The sequence below is a fragment of the Capsicum annuum genome, chromosome 3 (assembly GCF_002878395.1).
Source record: "Capsicum annuum cultivar UCD-10X-F1 chromosome 3, UCD10Xv1.1, whole genome shotgun sequence".
Lineage (NCBI taxonomy): Eukaryota > Viridiplantae > Streptophyta > Magnoliopsida > Solanales > Solanaceae > Capsicum > Capsicum annuum.
Window position 1 is genome coordinate 257,824,371 of NC_061113.1, and position 7,966 is coordinate 257,832,336.

The window sequence follows — 7,966 nt, forward strand, 5'->3', positions numbered from 1 at the left end:
AACTAATTTGTTACCACAAATCACAATAATTAATAACTTAAAATATTTAAAAGACATACAAAAAATTTATTGACTCTTGCCCAAAAAAAAAAACTCTACTCCCACTTAATTACATACCATGCCCCAATATATAATAATTTCATTGTTTCATCATAATAATTTAAATATTTAATATATTTTATTAATTTATATTAATTAACTATAACTACATATTGGAAGTAAATTTTATTTATTTATTTAACTAGCTATCATGTTCAAAACTAATTTGTTACCACAAATCACAATAATTTGTTACCACATATAGAAATTTTATTGTCTCTAATTATTTTAGCAATGCCACATAAATTGAGATAAAAAAAAAGTACTGTAAATCATAATAATTAACAACTTAAAATATTTAAAAGATATATAAAAATTTTAGTTAACTCTCAAAATTGTATCGAAGCCACATAAATTGGGAAACAAGGAGTAAATATATTATTTGATAATTACGTAAAAATTATTATAAATCACAATAATTAACAAGTTAAAATACTTTTTTAAAAATAGATAAAAGTTCTATTCAACTCTCAAAATTTTATCGGTGCAACATAAATCATGAAAAAATAAAAAAATATCTTAATTAATTGCAACTAAATATTTAAAGTAAATCAATTTTATTATTTTAATTGATTTTATATAGAAAATTAATCTTTTTATTTATTTATTTTAGTAAATTTAAATTTAAAAAATATTTTTTTCTTATATAGAGATACTAATATTTAAACTTAACTTTAAATTTTTAAAGTAAAAACTTAATAAATTTAATTTAATAAAATAAATTTCTAATGAATATTTTCTTAGAATTTGTGTTCGGTCAGTATGTATCAAGTTAAATATATATATATATACACACACATACATATATATATATACACACACATATATATATACTAAAATTTTATTATTGTTAAAGATAAATATAATGCACTATCCAATAATGTTTAATAATACCATATTTTGTATATGCAAATATAGCTTCCCGTATTTAATTAATATACTATTTCGGTGAATTATAGATGATTATTATTGGATATGATAAAATTATATTAATTTTTATAGTAATAACATAATCAGTCGCTCTTAATTAATTATTATGAGTCATCTAGGTATTAAGAAAATAAAATCGACATAAAATACGAAATTAACTCTTAATGTTTTAAATTAAATTTTCGTCTTTCGAACGATGATTTTACTATATCAATCCTTATTATAAGTCATTTATGTATTAGAAAAACAAAAATAACAAAATGATATGTCAAAATAAAATATTTGATTTACTATCAAAATTATATTAGTACCACATAAATTGGGACGGGACAGAAAAAGATATAAAACAATATATATTATTTGAAAATGAAATAAAAAGTACTGTAAATAACAATAATTAACAAAAATTAAAAAAAAAATTGACTGATTTCTGCTTCAACTGCTTCAGTTTTGATTTTACTATATTACCTCTAATTAATTATTATGGTCATTTAAGCATTGTGCCACATAAGTTGAGATAGAAAAATATTATAAATCACAATGATAAAAAATTTAAATTATTTTAAAAAATATAATTGGCTATTATCGACACAAAACTCTGGACAAAGAGATTAACATATACTATTCAAAAATTACATAAAAAGTACTATAAATTACAATTGTAAACAACTTAAAATATCTAAAAAAAAAAAAAAGTAATATGTTATATATTTCAAAAAAATTACATGAAAAATACTAGAAATCATAATAATTAACAACTTAAAAAATTTAAAAGATATAAAATATTTGGTCGGCTCTTGAAATTATATTAATGCCACTGAAATTGGAATAGAAGAAAAGTATTATAAATCACAATAATAAAAACTTAAATTATTTTTAAAATATAATTGACTATCAATGCCACAAAAATTTGGACAAGAAAAGTAACGTCTATTAATTTGAAAAATACATAAAAAATATTATAAATTACAATAGTTAACAACCTAAATTATCTAAATACATATTAAAATAACATATGTTGGACCCATACTAGATTCCGGATGAATCCTAGAAAACATATGCAATCCTGTTATTAAAATTTTTTATTTAAATATATTAAGATTGAAAAGACAAATAAATATTTTAATGTTGGGCCCGTGCTGACACATGTCATGTTTGTCTAGTTTCATTATAAAAGCCTAATTTTCTTTCGAATCATTTTTTATGTTATATTTTATTTTTCTATAATGATATTCTATTTACAACATCAATGATGTTTATTATACTATTACACTCTTTGTAAAATTACCTTTTATAATAATATAGCCAAATATTATGTACTCATGCTTTATAAGAATATATTAGGTACAAAATAAAATATCAAAATATTTATGAAAATCATCATTAATGTCATGTAGACAGTAAATTTCAAGTACGAATATCTAATTTAAAAGAAAAACTATATTTAAATCGTGCAAATAAGTTATTTCATAATTTCACGAAGAAAAAGACTACTAATATTTGCATTTTTTACATTCATGCTTTTTCTAATTTTGCATACTTTTGTTTATAACAGCTAAATGAGATTTGAAAGTTAAATGTCAATAAACATATATAATAATACCTCTCTAAAGCAACCATGAAATTTTCGAAAAAATATGTTCACTATAAAGAGATTTGATTGTATATGATATAAAAAAAATTTATATTATTACATTATCTTTATCTGTTGTGGCACGTAATACAACAACAACAACATATCCAGTATATTCCCACCAAGTGAGGTATGACGAGGGTAAGTGTACATAGTTCATATCACTACCTCAAATGTGAGATAGAGAGGCTATTTTCGATAGACCCCCGGCTCGTTATAGCACGTAATATATTTTATTTAAAACTTCAAATCTTACTTTTCATGATGCTTAACTATATATACACTTTGGAAGGCTTGATAATGCAAATATTATTTACACATCTCTAAAACTAAATCTCTTTGACTTTAGGGAAAACTTTGGCAAAATGACCTTCTGGACCTCTGTACTATATCGGTTTTATAAGTTGGACACTTCTACTTACATGTTTGTCATCTGGACCCTTGAATCCACTTAAAAGCAACATTTTAAACACTTTTTTGGTGAGTGTAACACACTCTCGCCACGTCAGCTGCTATGTCAGTTGTTACGTCTGCCACGTCAGTCGCCACGTCATTTTTAAGTATTACATTAAATTTTATGTTATTTTTAAAATACTACATAAGAAATTAAATATTAAAATAAATTTAATTAAATAAATTCTTTTTATAAATTATAGAAATTCTAATACACAAACACAATAAATTTTTAATTTAAATTAATTTAAATTTTTAACTATAAATTTAAACTTTTAATTATAAATTCTAATACACAAACACAATAAATTTAACTAAACATCAAATTTATTCTAAATAATTGAAATTTCTCTCCAAATAATTTAAAGTTTTAACTATAAATTCACATACACAAACATAATGAATTTTTAATTTTTATTTAAATATCTTTAACAATTTAAAAAAATTACAAAATTAATCCTAAACAACATAAAAAATTTAAATTGAGAAAGTAAATAAAACAAAATTTAAAAAGTAAAACAACAACAATTTATTTTTTTTAACAATGAACAACAACAATATCAACCTCAAACCCTCTTTAGGAATATATAAATATTAAGAGGCCCATATCTTGGCAGGGCGACCTAGATGCAATCCAAGGTTTGCAGGCATGGCGATGTCTTCATTCTCTTGTTTTATCAACAGATCTGAGCTTCAATTTTACTGTTGTAACTTGTTTGGATGGTTGTTATCTATTGTGCTGTATTGTTATTCTACAAGGGTGTATTTGGTACAAAAGGAAATGCTTTTACGATGAATGTTATTCGTGTTTGGTTTTTAATGTATCCCTCTGAAAAGAAGAAAGTTGGAAAATTTTAACGAGGCTTACTCTTTTGCGTGCAACTGGTGATTTTGCAGCCTTGGCGTGGTTGTCTTCTCTTTGTCTGAGCAAAAATGTAAAATTCTGAGCCTCAAATTTCTGAAAATCGAATTATGGACCTCTTGTGCTTACATTTAAGTTTGCTCCAATTAGAATGATGTGCAGTTGTATACTGGGTCATTTGCACTTTTGGCCTTATTTTGTGTTGTCCTTCAATTTACACCTCTCGTACGGGGGAGGGGGAGGGGGCTGGACGAGGGTGAGGGTGGGGTGAGGTGGTGGCTGGGCGCGGGGAGAAGGCTGGGGAAAGAGGCTGAATGAGGGTAAAGGCTGGGGTGGGCTGGAGGGGAGAGGGGCTTTTTATTTTTTATTTTAAAATTTATTATTTTTAAAATTTAAAAATATTTGAAATTAAAAAAGATGGGGAGAAAAAAAGGATTTTTTTTATTTTTTAAAAATTTAACATTATTTTTATTTTAAAAAAATTATTTTAATATAAAATTGACTCCCACTTGCATCATAGGCGAGTGTAATCACTCTCCTTGTTCTAGCCAGCATTTTAATGCCACATAGGCCAAGTCAACGGTCAAAGGGTTTAAAATGTTGCTTTTTAGTGGGTTCAGAGGTCCAGATGACAAACATGTAAGTAGAAGTGTCCAACTTACAAAACCGACATAGTATAGGGGTCCAGAACACCTACATGTTTGCATTATGTTTGAAAAGAAAAGGCAAAATAGCTTGATGGACCCTTGTACTATGTCCGTTTTGTAAGGTGGATACTTCTACTTACATGTTTGTCATCTGGACCCTTGAACCCACTAAAAAACAACATTTTAAACTCCTATTTCAGTGTGTGTAACACAACCGCCTCCATGTCATTTTTAAATAATTACATTAAATTTCACGTTATTTTTTAATGCCACATGATAAATTTAATATTAAAATACAGATAAAAATATAAAATAAAAGCAAAATCTCACTTTGCATACTCTCACTCTTTTCCCTCTTCAGTTTTTGCTCTTCACTGTTTCCCTTTCAGTTTTTATACCCTCTCATTTACTATCAATGGCGTTTTTCACCAATGCATCGATATTTCCACCGTCAAATCAGGACCCACCGTCTGCAGTGACGACGGAAATGGTTGTTAACGATGGAGAATCATTGCCGGCAAATACTACTCTGTACCGACAAATTCAAGTTGTAAATCTCGATACTGACAAATACTACTTGTTGGCACAGGAATCGACCAAAAATTTGCAGTTGGTGGAATTTTTTTGGTGAAATTAAGGTTGAACATGTTGAGATCTGATCGGATATGCTGACTTTTATATGTTTTTCAATTTATTTGTGTGAAATTTTGTATTTTATCAGAGGATTTATAAGTTTCTATAGTTGAAAAAAATTGAATTTTGGATGAAAATTGGAGTTGGATTTTGATTGGATTTGCTGAATTTTGTTTGTTTTTTCAATGAATTTTGATGTTTTATGAGAGATTTTGGAGTTGATATAGTTGAAAAATTAAATTTTGAATGAAAATTGGGTCGTCATCATCGGCAACGGCTGTAGCGGTGATCTTTACATGAATGGGGATCCAAGTCCAACCTGAATATTACTAGCAGTAATCGAAAATCAGAGCAAAAGAACCAATAAGGAGGGAAAGAGAGAGCCATAATGGGTAGGGGTGTTCATGGGTTTGGTTAAAAACCAAACTGAATCGTAAACCGAACCAAATCGATTAAAAAAATCGACGTTTGGTTTGGTTTAGTTAGGTTTGATTTTAAATTATAAAAAACGATGCTATTTGGTTTGGTTATGGTTTTACTTAAAAAAAAATATGAAAATAATCAAGCCGAACTGATAAATTTTATATATATATATATATTATAATTATTTATATATAATTTATAAATAAAATATAAATATTTCATTAAATTTAATCCATGTCTAGTCCAACCAATACTTTAGCCCAATTGCTTAAAGCCCCAAACCCAAGTCCAACTTTACTTACTATTACTAATAAAGTTAACCCTACGGTCCTTACCTCACTTTTTCTACTTCAGCTTTCACAATACGAGCTACCATGATCCCTGGTTCAAATGGTAATTTTATATTTCCTTGTTTATTCAATAGTTTCCTTATATGATTAGCTCACCTAACTAGTTTTTAAAGTAAACAGATAACTAAAATTTGCCCAACTCTGTCTCTTCTTGCAGTACACTGCAACAAAATACAAAGCTCTGTTTTACAATGTACATGTATGTGTTTGTATGTTGTTGGATAATCATAGTGCCTACAATACAAAGTTGGTGCTTTTCATCTCAATGTTGATTTTGTTTAATGTGTTTATTCTGATTTTTAAGAGTTTACAGTGCCATTTGTCCATCACTGTACAAATATTTCATGAGAAATTGTCCAATGTGATACTCTTTCTATGGGTTAAAAAAAGGAGTTTATTCTAGAGATGGTTGGAGTAGGCTAATCAATAACTGAAAAAATTGAAAAACCAAACCAAACCAACAAAAACCAAACCGACGGTTATTTTCTTTTTGTGGTTTGATTTGGTTTTAAAAATTCAAAAACCGACTAAATTGATTTTGGTTATGGTTTTAACCACTAACCGATCCAAACTTATCCATGAACACCCCCTAATAATGGGTTTAGATTGGAGGAGGAATCTGAATTTGGCATCATCGTCTAAGAACTCCATTGATGACAAGCTTGAGGGACTGATTATGAAGGGGATGGGGCAGGGTTTTTTTTTTTTTTTTTTTGAAAAAATGATGCCCACTCGTACCCTAGGCGCGTGCCTACGCATGTTTCGTCCTACTCAGCCATTTAGTGCCACATAGGTCCGGTCAACGGTGAAATGGTTTAAAATATTGTTTTTTAGTGGGTTTAGGGGTTTAGATGACAAACATGTAAGTAGAAATATCCACATTACAAAACAGACACAATACAAGGGTCCATCGAGCCATTTTGCTAATTAGAAGCTTTTTCGCATCATCCCATAAATTAGAGTTGTGATTTGGCTCTTTCGGAAAAATAATTCTTAACACATTATATCCCGTGTTACACATTGGTGGAATAAATAACAACAATTTCATAGAATGTACTAAATTGATGGAATTGACTTTTTGATACAGAAGGTTAGATCAATGATTTCATGAGATATGTCAATCCATATTAGAACAATTTCATGAGATGTACGAAATAATGAAATTAACCATCTCATCTATAAGCTGAGATAGCTAATTGCCTAATTCAATGTGATATTCCAACTTATAAGATATTCTTATATAACTAATTGCCTAATTCAATGTGATATTCCAACTTATAAGATATCCTTATCTATCGCATTCTTAGTATCAAACGAGTTGATTAGATTGATTAATGAATGACACATAGAGGAAGATAGAACTACGAACATTGGAGCTAAATGATATCCTCTGATGCTCAAGACCTCTTGTCCATTAATCAACCAATTATATTCCACTTGCTGAGATGTTATTGAAATCCATGCATTGGAAAAAATTGGAAATCTGTGACATATCAAATCAATTGGATTATTTGCATCAAATGATCTTCTTTTAGGCCTCTCTTTAATTTCTCTTCATGGTATCTAATGGACTAAACTTTGCCTTGTGTTAACTGTTTCTCTTTAAAGACAAAATTTAGCCAATTGTGCTGGTGGGAACAAAATTTAAATAATAGCCTCTGATAAGCCCAAGACAAACCCTACCCAAGTGGACCTAGCGTCAACTACATTTCCTATGGGCTTCCGACACTGGTTGATCCCTCAGAGTGGGGGCGCGGTTAGTCATTTTTTGCTATTGTTCGACTCGACACAGTTTTGTATGGGAAAAGGAGACAAATGGCCACTCTCCTCAAATAATGACACGAGAATGACCAATGTTTCAAAATTCCAAATTCTAGCCATTTACTGGCTAATGGTAGGCGGCTGACTCCTTTCCCTTTTTTTGTTTGGGTCTCTG